The sequence below is a fragment of the Octodon degus genome, unplaced genomic scaffold (genome assembly GCF_000260255.1).
Source record: "Octodon degus isolate 3935 unplaced genomic scaffold, OctDeg1.0 scaffold00126, whole genome shotgun sequence".
In the NCBI taxonomy this organism is placed as follows: Eukaryota; Metazoa; Chordata; class Mammalia; order Rodentia; family Octodontidae; genus Octodon; species Octodon degus.
The window spans coordinates 1,476,652-1,489,879 of NW_004524702.1; the positions used below are offsets into that span (position 1 = coordinate 1,476,652).

Sequence of the window (13,228 nt, forward strand, 5' to 3'; positions counted from 1 at the left end):
GAGCCCGGGCCGGCCAGGCGCAGCACGCGGGACGCGAGCCGAGCGGGTCTGCGCCCGCGGTGTCGCCCTGCGCGGGCTCCGGCCGCCGCGCTGACAGCACGACCTTCAGGAGCCCGCAGAGCCGCGCCGGTCCCCTGTCACCCCGGCCTCACCCTCCTGCGAGGCCGGCCAGCTGCAGGTAAACAGCGGTGACTTCTTGCCTCTGAAGTTGTGTTAAGCGGGTCGGAAAGTTAGGGCGCTGCGGCCTGGCGCCCCTTCCTGACCCCCGCTCCACCGGAGCCCTGGAGTCCAGGCCTCCGACTTCTTCCCCGGACCCTGTCCGCCTGAAGCCACCGTGCAGTAGCGAGCGTCCTTTCCCTAACCCGCGCTGCAGGGCGCGCCAGCGCCAGCCCGCGCTGCAGGGCCTTTGCTGCCCTGGGAACGAGCTGTTCCAGGGTCCTCCAGCTCCCACCTTCGGAGCAGCGAAGCGGGGCCGACTCAGGGTTAAGGCTCGCCCCCAGCTCGGGGAGGTGACTCGGGGGTAGGTTTGCAGAGGGGGGCCCCGAGGTGACAGATGGCAGCGGCTCTCGTGCTCGCGCCTCGTGCTCGCGCTCCTGCTCTTCGACCCCGGCCCCATTTATCACAGAGGACCCAGACAATGTAGGGCCAGGAGGGGCTCTGAGCTCGAAAGCACCAGTGCAGCCGCTTTGGTTTCAGCTTGGCCCCAGCACCAGCGCGCTTCCTGTGGGAGCCCCAGGGATTGTGGGTTCGGTTTCCATCGCGGGCGGAGCGTTCCCCAGAGGGTGTCCTTGCCCTGGCTGGGTGCTGCTGCTGCCACACTGGTGAGTTAAGGACACTGGCCTGGGCGCGGGAAGCCGGAATTGGAGCCCGGCTCCTCCCTCTCCTGGCTTTGTGACCTGGGCCCCTAATTTCATCTAATGGTAAGGATTAAAGAAACAAGTGAAACACTGTATCTGTAAAAGTTGGGGTGCTCTAGGAGAGTGTTCAGTTCTCTTTCTTACTGAAGCCCCCACAGCAATAATAATAAGTCAGGTATTTTAGTAATCATTGCCTTTTATAGCTTATGAAGGTCGGTTCAAATACTGTAAAAGGATTTGAACATGCTAGAGCATTGTTTACAAGGAGCGGAGTCGCTAAACTTTCAGTTTCCAAGCCAGCAACACGTTAGCTCGGCCATCGCAGAGTGCTGTTTCTGTCCTTACATCCACAGCCAGCCCTCCACACAGGAGGCCTCACTTGGGAGGGCTCTGGAATCAGCCCTGGCTTCCTTACCTGCCCCCCTAGACCTCGACCGGCTCTCAGTGGTTCCCCACTTGCTGAAGAGGGTCTCTGGAAAGGGCAGGAGGCGGGGAGAGCGGCCACCTCCCCCACAGGGGCCCTGTTTTCTGCTGAAGGCTCACAAGAGACGGATGCAGGAGGAGGACAGCTGAAGTAAACTCTGGGACTGTGGAGCCTCAGTCAAGCCTTTGTGCCCACAGGGGCACAGCTGTGGGCGTATGGCTGGGTTGGTTGGGATTATTTAACAGTCTCCAGCCTCTCCAAACAATGGGACTGCGGATGGCTCCGGTGTTTGCAGATGGACCTCAGTCTACTTAGCCCATTTGAATGTGGAAGCACTGTGACTTCTGTGGGGAACACAAAAAACATGCCTCTTTGGGAGGCTGGAGATGGCAGGGGGACGCTCTTGCTGAAGAGACGTGTGGTTCTTACGCTTTATTGTGCAGTCCTTGGTCAGGGTAGGATGGACAGAGCTACCGAGAGAGGCAGGATCTTCCTTCTGGCAGTGCTCCCCATCCAAGCACCTTTTTAGGTGTGTGTAGGAGGGACTGTGTCCAGTACTGACGGTTCCAAATTGTGGCGACGGGTGGTGCGTAATGGCACCTGTCCTGCCAAGTGAGGCTTTGTGCAGCATTATTCACTGGGAAACCCACTTAATTGTGGGATCGGTCACAGCGCCCTGAGGTGGGAGGGTGTGTAGAAGGGGCAGCACGCTCCTGGCAGCCCCAGCATTCTGCGAGACCAGCACAGGTAGAGCCTCTCAGGTGGCCACTCGCGGTCTCAGGGCAGCCCTTGGCCTTAGACCGGCTGCAGAGCAGATGGTGCCGCTGCTCCTGCTGCTTCATTTTGTCCCTGTAGCCCTTGGGGCAATGGAAACTCAGAAAAGGGGGCTTGGGAGCTTGGCCTTTCAGTGTTAGCTCAGTGATTTAGTCATTTGAGGAAGAATGGAATGTAGGAGTCTTTTTAAAATCTTTGGTAGGAGAGTCTTGCTGCGCTCCCCAGGGTGGTCCCGAACCTTGTGTTCATGGGGTCCTATCACCTCAGCCTCCTGTAGCCACACTGGACTGCAGTGCGTGTTGCGGCTCCTAGTTTGGATTCATCTTGTTTTCATGTAATAAAAACTGCTTCAAGTTGTTATTTTAGTCAAAAAACGCTCAAGGCATATGTACCTGGTCTTTTCTGAGGTCATGGGGACCCCTATGTGTATGTGTATGTGTATATCCTACTTTAAGGCTTGGAGCTGGTTGTTTCTAGGTTGTCTTCTAGTTCTAGACTCTGTGACACACCAGAACATTCAAAAGCAGGTCACTGACCCAGAGCGAATGAACTGACGTTTGTACTACTGTGGGAAAGAAGATTCGATATTGAGGGGAAGTATGTCTATTAATAAACCAAAGAACCACCAGAATATAAATCATCTGTATTTGAATAAATAATATGCTATGGATGTTTAGGGGACTTTAAAATCTCATACAAATAATTAGTTGAAAATAAGTACAAACATGTACATGAAGTGGCAAAAAAGTGTGTTTGGCTTCCCCTTCAGAGCTTCCCCTTTCTGCATTCCTCTGTAAAGACTGGACTTCCTTCTGAGTACAGGAGTATGTTGACAGAAAAATGCCACTGCCTGCTGACCGGGGCCTGCACGGATCAGCTGTGAGGAAATCCTGTGTTAAATTACGTCGCCGTAGATCATTCATGTTTCTTGGAATTGGCATTAATTAGACTTAGGAATGTGGGATTTTCTTTCTTCTCTTTTCAGGTTTGGAGATAGAAAGCACCTATATATGGAAGGAGAAATATATGATTTTAAAAGTTCTCTGTTGGTTCCTTGAGGCTTCTGGTAAAATCAGTTAGTCTGTCCAGAAAGTTCTTTAATATCAGCAACATACACCATGAGTCTGGGTTATTTTGATGTTGACCTGTGAGCTTGGTTTTTCAGGTTTACAAAGAGTAGCACAGATGTGATCTAGCACGGCCTTGCCTCCTGTTCTTATGTGTCTGTATGGAATAACTTACTGTTTGGGATGTGGCAAAGTATAAATGTCTCTAGAGAACCGAGCACAGTGGCTCATAGCTATAACCCTAGCACTCTGGGAGGCTGAGGCAGGGGGATCAAAACTGTGATCCTTGCCTGAGCAACTGAGCAACCTAGCAAGCCCCTGTCTCAAAATAGGTAAAGGGCCTGGGGATGGCGCCCGATGCAAAGGCCTGGGTCCAGTCCCCAGCAATGCCAGATTGAAAGTCCCCTGGAATGTGGGAAATGGCGTGGTTGTACCTGTTCCTGGGCTATAGAATTAGGGATCTGGGCCCCAGGAACAGTGGCATAGAAACCAGCCTTGGCCTGTGTTGCCTGAAGACCACCAGGAAACCTGCAGAGGGGCAGGACAGACCCCTTCCTTCTGCCTCCAGTGAGGCGTGAGTGACGTGTTGAAGGGACCCAATTGGAGCCCACCTTGCAGTGGCACCTGGAGAACAGGGCTGGAAGAGGGTGCTGCTCGTGAGAAGGCTCTTGGACTGTGCAGCTCTGCCTGGCTTTGGCCCTGCTGCCCAGCTGAGGCTGACTGAAGAGTGTAGGGGCCCGGACTAAAGGAAGGGCTGCTGCACACTGCAGAGCCTCAGACCTGGCCTCTGTGCAGCCTGAACCTGCACTGGCCCCTCGTCCTTAGGGGCCTTGTCCTGAGACCTGCCCTAGGACCACATGGTACATTCTTTCAGATGCACCAAGCAGGCTTTGCAGAGGTTGAGAAGAACAAGTAGCTGCCCTGGAGCCCGGCTGTGGGCTTCATTCAGCCTGCGTGTGTGATGAGAGAGGATTGGGTTCTCAGAGATTTCTGATCCCTTCCTCCCACCTACCTGTGCCTTTCTTTGGCTGCATGTTGAAGTTAACTGGGAGGACCCTGTGGGGAGGCTAGCCTGGGTCTCAGCTGCACCCCCATAGCCCTGGCTGCAGGTCTTGGGTTCTGTGGCACAGGCTGCAGTCCTTCCAATGGAGCAGCGACCTGCTGCTGCCCCCTCTGCTAGGCAGACCTAAAGCACTGGTCACTTGCCCTGGGATGTGGTGATTGCAGGTCTGCGCAGCAGGGTGGAGTTCAGTGGAGGCCCAGCATGGGCCACCTCTCTGTCCTCCAGTACCCCTGTCTGTGGCAGGTGCAGAGTGCCCCCTCCTCCTCTCTGGGCTCCTGCCACACACACCCAGAGTCAGGAATAAGCAGGTAATGTCTGGTGAAGTCTCCCTTGCTTGCCCTAGAGATGGCCAGCCTCCATGCGTGGGATTACGGGCATCCCCAGTGCAGTGACCGTCTTAGAAAATACTGATAAAGTGTGCACACTGGTTTGTCATGTTAACTGTTTAAGTGCATGCTACGGTCGTGCTAGGTCTGTGCGTTATCGCATGGGCACCACCATTGTCTCCAGAGCCTCTTCAGCTTCCCCATTGGAGCTCGGCTTGTCTCCACCCCACAGAGGCCCCCTACCTGGTCACTTCCCCTGGCTCAGTTAGCCTATGTGGACAATTTCATATCTTTTTTTTGGTACTGGGAATCAAACTCATGACCTCATGCTTGCTGAGCAGGTGCTGTGCCGCTGAGCTACATGCCCTGCCCTGGCACAGTGTCCGAAAGGACCTTTCATGCTTCAGGGAGTATCAGTGTCGGTGTAAGGCGGAGTCGTAGCTCACCCCACCATGTGTGCCCCGTGTTGGATGTCCTTCCTCCGTCTCCTGGTACCGTGAGCAGTGCTGCGGCTTCGCTGGTTGGCCAACACCTATCTGGGCCTCTGCCTTCATGTCTCTGGGGTATGGATAATTGCTGGGTCGTGTGACCCTTTGGAGCTGGACACTGGGAGGAGCCGCTCGCTTGTCCAGCGCGTTAAGGGCTAGATCCTCTTAGGTTCCCACCGGCCGCACAGCTCTGGGCCCTTCGTAGCCTCCGCTGCGCCTGCTGTCTGTGCGCATGGTGTTTCTTTGAACTTGCTCCATGGTCATCCTAGTGGGAGTGGCATGGTTGCTTCTTTGGTGTCACTTTCCCCTCTCCATCCCGTTTCCCAGGCCCAGCCATTCCCCCTGGCTTTCCCGCGAGGGGAGGCTCCTCAAAAGGGATGGAAAGTCAGCCCTGGCGTCACCCTCGTGCCTGCGGGTTGCTGGCTCACTTGGGGCGCTGTGAAACCCAACCGCTGGGCGGGCTTTGCATTTCCCTGGTCCAGAGCCGCTGGGCTCCCAGGGCTGTGTGCTTTTGGTCTTCCCTTGCTCTTTAAACTTTGATGAAAATTGGAGCGAGTAGAATGAAGAAAGTGAGTGGATAAAGAAAGGCTGCTGAGTGCACCACTGTTTGCTTTTTGTGGTTTTTTGTTGTGTTTTGTTGCTTTGGGTGCTGGTCCTTGCACCTAGGGTGTGGCACGTGCTGAGCACGTGCACACTGCTGTGCCTGTGTGTGGCTAGAACATGGGGGTCACAGGACGTTCAGCTAGCCTCTTGGTGTGAGTCAGGGTGCTGGCTGGGGTCTGAGATATCAGACGTGTGGCAGCAGGGTTAGAGCAGCAAGGATCCTGTTCTGTCACATGAGGGGTCTCGAGAAAGGCTCCTCCTGCACCGCGCAGTTGAATCCTGGGAAGGAAGTTGGAGTTTCACTTAAACTAAAAGGACAAGCGGACACTTGTCAAGGCAGAGTTAGGATTGGCAATCTTTGTGCCAGGGGATTAAAAGATGACAAGCAAAGCAAAAATCGAAGTCTGTGATTGTGGACTCAGTGTATGTGGCGGTGGAAAGGGAGGTGGGCCCGATGGGTGTGAGTCTTGGTACTCTGTCTGAGATCCCAGCCAGTGTAGCTGCTGGAGATCACCGGTGTCCTGGCTGCACAGCGGGAGGAAGGCATGCCACCCAGGGGTGGGCTCGACGGCTCAGCCTGGCATCTGGGGTGTGTTTTAAACAAGATGCAACCATTTTGCGAATCCGACAGTTCTGTTTTCTGTACATTTGTTACTTGGACAACAGATGACTCCAGATTCCACAATTTGAATAAAATGCAACGTACAACCTGTGTTTGGCCTTTCTTCCTCTTAAAGATGGGTGCTTAGTAATGTCGAAACTGCAAAAAATGTGTTTCTTTTTTTATTACCTCTTGAGATGGCACCCAGGGCTGCACGCGTGCTCAGCCCCAGCCCAAGAACTCACGTTTCTGTGTCACTGCTGTGGTGAAAACTTAGGTAGTTACTTGACGGCTGCCTGCGTGGGAGCTCTGTGGGCCCAAGGAAGCCTTTGGCGCAGCATCACTGTGGGTGTGGTTACTGAGTTCCTGATCAGTTCTCCACAGATCACTGCAGGGCATCCCTGCCACACCCTGGGGGACACACGGCCCCTGGGGGACACGTGGCCGGGCTGGCAGGAACAGGAAGAGCCCCTCTGGCCTCAGGTATTGCTGCGGGGTGTGGCTTTTGCTCATCTGACAACCACCTTCCCCTTCCCTGCTTTGGCTTTGAGCAAAGAGTTGACCTTGCAGTGGTCCCAAGGCACTAGGAAAATCCCCCAGGATTTGATAGACACAAATATAAGACATTCCAAAGGCCTCTTGTGGAAAAAATGTAGTTTGTTGTTACATATTTGAGAAAGCAGCTTTCCATCTGAGGAAACAAGTAGAATGTTTTTATTATTACAAGAGTGGATAAAAGGAATGAAAAGCAAGTGAGTTGGAAAATAGACTAAATCATTGACTGGTGCAGTAGATGTGTTTACACTGTCTTAGGAGGTTGGAAAGTAGCTTGTACCAACTGAAAAGAGATTACTTTAGTATAAGAGGAATGGTTTACCGATTGAACGGTACCTGGGAAGTTTTTAGCTGTGCTAAAGGTCTCTTGACGTTTGAGAGAAATGATGCTCATTGAGGAGCTAGATGGAAAACTAGCTGCTCCTGGGGTTGGCCGGCTTGCAGCCAGGCTCTGTCCTTCCCAGAGTCCTGTGTGGCAGAGGCAGCATGGCAGCGAGTGATCCCAGGAGCCAGGTTGAGAGCTTTGCTCCTGAACTCAGGGAAGTTGCTTCCACATTTGGTCACCAGGCAGGAAGGGGAGAAGCCAGTGGATTTCCACAGAGAAGGCCTGTGGCTGTGGGAGAGGTGGCTGGCTTCGCCTTGGTGACAGTTTCCCAGGCACCTGCTATGGAGCTGTGGCTGTCAGGTGAGGGCGGGGACCTCCTGTGGCATAGGGAGTGAGGTGTGGACAGGAGCCTTGGGCACAAGTAAGCATACGGAGGCTGTCCGCTTGGTCTTGTGCCATAAGGAAGTAGTGGGAAGGCACAGGTTGGGCAGAGTCCAGGGCAAGCCGGAGTTGTCCGAGGAGGAGACAGTGGCCCAGGCGAGGACCTGGAGAGTTCCGTTTCCTATGCATTGTGCTCAGGAGGCTTCCAAGTAGAGCAGTTTGCCTGTAGAATTCAGGCAACCCTCAGGGCAGAGATCTGAGCTTGAGGTAAGAGCTGGGGATCTTGCTGTGTAGACGGGAGATGTCAAGCATCATGAAGCCAGGGCCACAAGGGGACAAGGCCAGGAGTCTGGCAGGGCAGAGAGTGCTCTTAGGGTGGCAGTGGGCTCTTGGGGCCACAAGGGTGAGTCTGAGTGAGGTACAGGATACAGTATCCCCTAAGGTTGGTTTATGCAGAGTTGGTATGCAGATATTTGTGGCTGCGTCGCTAAGTAGTGATGCCGGCATGGCCACACTCGAGGTGAGGGTTCTGGGGCACTCTTGGCACTGTGAGCTGTGGTCCATTTTCAGAGTAGTTAATGAAGCTGCGTTTTGACCTTTCTGTCCATGGTTTGTCCAGGGATTATTGTTGGCCCTGTGGGCAGGGCCTGGACCAGGGTGAAGCCCCTGACACCCTGGCCTGGGCTGCGAAACCGAACCACCGTACCACTCACCTGGAGCCTTACTCGGGCAATGTGTTTCTTTTCCTTCTGACTGTTTAGAATGTTGCTCTGCAGGTGGCATTTCAACCTGTTGATTCTTTTTTTAAAATTTTTTAAAATAAATTTTTATTTATTTATGTGTGTGTGTGTGTGTGTGTGTGTGTGGCCAGCTCAGCCCACCAGGGGTTGGGGCTGGCTGGCATGTGGTACTGGGGGATTGAACCGCGGTCCCTGTGCTTTGCTAAGCTTGTTCTAAGTAGGTGCTTTAGACCACTGAGCCATCTCTCCAGCCCCAACCTGTTGATTCTTGTATTGAGTAAATTTGATAAAATTGTCATTTTCATATTTCCTGTTCTATTGTCTTATAAAAGTTAATGAAAAAATGTTTAGTCTTTGGTCATCGTGTATTTGAATACTTGGACTGGTAGAGAAACCCTGAAGCCTTGAGAAGTAATTTTTTTTTTTTTTTTTTTTTTGTGGCCAGCTCAGCCCATCCTGGGGACAGGGCTGGGACAGCTTGTGGTGCTGGGGATTGAACTGCGTTCCCTGCACTTGCCTAAGCTTGCCTTAGCAAGCACTTTAGACTACTGAGCTGTCTCGCCGGCCGAGAAGTAATTTTTGAAGGTGTGTGTGGCACTGAGGCTCAACCCCGGGCCTGTGCATGCTGACCCACTATGCCATGGAGCCCAGAGAAGTCCTGTTCTAAGGCAGTACTTTAAAAACTCCAATCAAGTCAAAACAAAACCAAGCCAGTGCAAATGCCTACACAGACAGGATGGGCAGATGGATGGTTGGTGCCTCTGATATATCCTGGTCTCACTAGGAGGGCTGTCCAGGGAGGCCAGGAGGGCGGTGTGGCCTGGGGATGGGGCCAGGTTGGGAGGGTGACAGAAGCCAGCGTGGATTCGGTGTCTTGCAGGGTTCTCCTCAGTATATCAAGCATTCCAACAAAATAGAATAATGCACAAAAGATACAATAGCCTTTAAAATACTGTAATCCTTGGCTTTGAATTTTTGTGTCTTTTGTATATTTGCTTGTGGTGAGTGTGGCCCTGAAGTTCACACGTGCACTTGGCAAGCTACATGACTTATTTATGGTGTCACCAAGGACCACAACGGCCTTTTGTGTGTACCCCTGTTCAGCACTAGGGAAAGCTGAGGATCCCCGCGTTTACTGACCCTGTGATCGCTGCTGAGGTAGTCACCCAGTTGCCCTCGGGAGGGCGCGCTCCCGGCTTAGGCCTCTGGAGGCAGCCGGGAGGGGTGCCTCTTCCTGCCGAATCGGCCCGCGTTGCGCCTCGCTTGGCTCCTCCTGGCCCAGAACAGGGATCCCGGAGTTCCAGCCTCTGCTCCCATTGCCATGGAGACCAGCGGGGGTTTCCTTGCCCCTTCCCCTCCTGCGCTGAGATCGCTTCTTAAAATGCTAGAGGCCTCTCCAAGTGGACTGGGACTGTGGAATGCCTTTCAGAAACTTGTGCCCGAGAGGGTTAAAACTTCCTGGCCTCCGAGCCCCGGTCTTTGTCTGCCGCCCGCCCGCCCCTGCTCTCCTGTGGGTAGTTCCTCCTAGCGACGCTCTTCAGGCGGGACCGGCTCCCTGCCAGACTCCTGTCCCCAGAGCGGGGTCCAGGGCGGCCCTGGCGGCAGGTCCCGGGGACCTGCTGGCTTTGTGTCCGGCAGGCTTTCTGTTGGGAGCCGCGCCTCTTTGGTAGGCAGAGGTTTGAGATTTCTCTTCCTAACCGCCCCACTAAGTCTGTTTCCGGGACTTCCTCGTCCCACCCCCAGGCAGCGAAGCGAGCGTCCTGGCCAGCGTCCCGCCGGGGGCTGTTGCTCAGTTCCTGCGGACGGACGGACGGACGGACGGGCGGACGGGCGGACGGCGGACGCGCCCCTGCCCCGCGCGTTAGGCGCTGCTGTCTGGGTCCTGGCCGGCGGGCAGTGGCCGCGGGCGGGCGCCGGAGGAAGCGCAGCCTGCGCCGTCCGGGTGCGGGAGGAAGGGCGGTCACATGAGCGCCGGCCCGCTCGCTCGGGCCCAGCCGCGCTATTCTTGGGGCCCTCGAGTCCGCGCAGACGTTCCCAGGCGGGCGCCAGCCCCGCTCCTTCCCACATATGGCATCGGGCGGTGCGCGGCCAGGGCGCGTCCGTGAGACGCGCCGCCGCTTTTCCCACGGACTCTCTCCTCTTCCTTCTCTTTCTCTGCTTTGTTCGGTCTCTCGCCCCGTCGTGGTGTCTCTCCCGGCGCCTTCCCACTTGCTCTCTCTGCCCTGCCCGCTTCTCTTTGTTCCCTTCGCGCTGTCAGTTCGCCCCCTCTGCCCTCTCCCCTACCGCTTTCTCGCCCCGTTCTCCATTCTCCTGCTCCTCACTCTGCCCGCCCCTCCTCGGCTGCTTCCCGTCTTGTCCTCTGAGCCTCCTTTACGTAACCCCGTGTGAAACTAGAAAAGAACAAGAAGAAAGTTTGCCTCTCTTAGATTAGAAGTGCACCTTGGCCCTTCACAGAAAGTGAGGCGGGCAGGTAAGTCCAGGCTGACCCTGTGCCTGTCCGCAGGTGCAGTCCGCTTCCCGTGCTCCCTGGCACAGGTGGGCGATGCACGTGCCGCTCGCTTTGTGTGGTCGCAGGCCGGCTCCTCCCTGTTGTTGCTGCCCTAGGTCCCCTTGTCACCTGTAGCAAAAAGCGTCCCTCACTTTGCAGTGATGTATGTCAGCTCGGAATGACAAGTGGACTGTGTGGGGCCGGCTCAGCGAGTTCTTGGGGAACAGCTGTCCTGCGCTCTTGCCTCACCGAGCGAGCGAGCGCACCACCGAAGTTAGGGAAGGCGGCGTCAGTGGAGGCGCTAGCTGCTGCTGCGCAGAGCCGTTGCCTTTGCGTTCATTTTAGAAGCATGACGTCATTGCCTGATCATACTTGGGTTTCAAAAATAATAACATGAGTGAACATTAGTGGTATTTCTTTTCATAATGGCTGCAACTGTCAGAAATACATTTTAAGGAAAGCTTCTGTAATCTGGGCTTTTTTTTTTTTTCAAAAGAAAGTAAATAAATCTTTTTTAGAAAAATGCTTGTGGATCACACATTGTTCAGTTGTAAAAATGATTGGATAAAAAGCCAAAAGCCCAAACCCCTCCTCAGTTGTGGTAGAGCCTAGTGGGAGCCCCGCCCTCCCCCTCCCTGGCAGTGGCAGCCAGGGCTACTCTGTAAACCTACAGACGCAGCCTCCCCCAGGATGAGTGCTGCGTGCCTACTCCAAAAGCTAGTGCTGGTTCACTTTCCTAGGTGGCCAGCAGACAGCCTGGGTGCCGCGAGGAGCCGGACCCCAGGCCGGGTGGGGTAGATGGGGCCTAGGCATGTGCTGAGTGGCTTGCCCAGCAGCCAAGTCTGGTGCAGCTGAGCAGGGGTGGAAGATGTGTCAGCTAGAGATGGGAGGGGACAGCGCGTCAGCTCAGGTGTCCCCAGGGAGGCTCCAGACAGCAGGGATGTCTCTCCAAGCCTGCAGGCTGCGATGAGGAGGTGACAGTGTAGCCTGAAAGTGATTGGAGGCTGGGGAGGATTCTGAGCAGGACAGTGACAGGAGTTGACTGACTTTTTCTTTGTTTTTGTGGTGCCTGGTTTGCACCCAGGGCCTTCACACTAAACTACGGAACCTAGCTTTTTGTAAAATGTTTTCAGGTTGACATAGAGTCCTGTTAAGTTGCTAACTTGCCAGGCTGAGTTCCGAATCCTCCTGCCTCAGCCTCCTGGAGTTCTGGGGTTCCTGGTATGTCCCAACATACCTGGCTTGATTGATTTTTTAAAAAGATCCCAGTTGCTGAGTACGGGGGATGCTGGCAGAGGGCAGAGTCTGCCCTGGCCTGCCTGCGGTGGGGCCGTGGCTGGGCGATGGGCCTGTGAGCTGGAGGGGGCAAGGCCAGCATGCAGGCCTGAGCCTGATGTGCCTGCCAGCAGAACCTGTAAAGTGGGGGGCCAGCAGGGGCTGACAGGCAGTGGGTGGAGTGGGGTGCGACAAGAAGTGAAAATGGGATGAAAAAAAAAACCTATTTATTTATTTGGTATGGGGTCTGGCTACGCAGCTCAGACTTTCCTCCTGTCTTATCCTCCCCAGCTGTGGGACTACAGGTGTACACCACCGTGCCCAGTTTTGGTGGCCAGTTCGGTGTGGGGCCGGCACGGCATGTGGTACTGAGGATTGAACCCTGGGTCCTTGCATCTGTGCCAAGGTATCTCCCTGGCCCCCAAGATGGGATCGTTTGTGACTGAGAGTCCTTCTCTCAGCAGAAGCGAGAAGGCGAGACCAGCATTTCAGGGCTAGGTGTGGGTGACAGTCGGTGACAGTTCCCTCTGTTGCTTGATTTTCTGAGTTGAAAGTTTTCTGAGGGTTCTGGCATGACTTTATGGTAGTGTGTGTCATGGAATTTGTGTCCCTGTGTTGGGACGGTGTCCTGTGTGAACTTCGCAGTTCTAACACCCATTCCCTTGTCAGTTAGCACTGCTGCGGGTCCATGTGCAGCTTCCTCAGACACCTGTGACCTCTGCCCTGAGTAGAGCGCAAGGCCAGGAGACTGCAGGGAGATTAAGGGCTGAGCCAGAGCTCACTGTCACCCGACCTGCCCAGCAGCCTGAGATTCACTCACCCCCATGGGCCCTGACCTTGGGGATGACCAGCTGGGGAGACTCCAGGCTCGCCGCACAGTGCAGGGGAGGATGGAGCGGGGTGCACTGCTGGGTGTAGGGCTGGGCTGGGCAGGCCTGGCAGAGGCCCGTGAGAGGTTGCGGGCCTCAGGTCGAACGTGGCTGAGGTTCAGCCACGACCTCCTGGAATCCAGGGTACTTGGGACAGGAAATCAGGCTGCTTCTGCAGTGGGTGAAGACTGTTTTGGGGGTGCTGTGAGCGAGAACAGTGGGGTGGACCTGGATGTTGCCCCTGACAGGGCTGAAGGGTGCTTCCTCCATGCCCTGACCCTGGGCTGAGTGTTGCGGATTTTTTTTTTTTTTGACAACAGTTATTTTATTTTAAAGGAAAAAATAATAAAAACAATGGTACAAAATCTCAAAACAAGATTTTAGGAGAGTAA

General features: G+C 54.7%; 1 protein-coding gene across 3 annotated transcripts in view; it reads left to right on the plus strand.

Moving 5' to 3' along the window:
* Positions 1-6: 6 nt before the first annotated feature.
* The window catches only part of Trak1 (trafficking kinesin protein 1), a 142,388-nt gene continuing 129,166 nt past the window's right edge, over positions 7-13,228 (plus strand). For 2 of the 3 annotated variants that reach the window (XM_023700805.1, XM_023700808.1), the window contains exon 1: positions 7-178. The gene's annotated coding sequence lies outside the window, so the exon portion shown is untranslated. Of the gene's footprint in view, positions 179-10,438; positions 10,675-13,228 lie in introns of those variants that run through there. The other variant, XM_023700806.1, reaches the window with a different exon arrangement.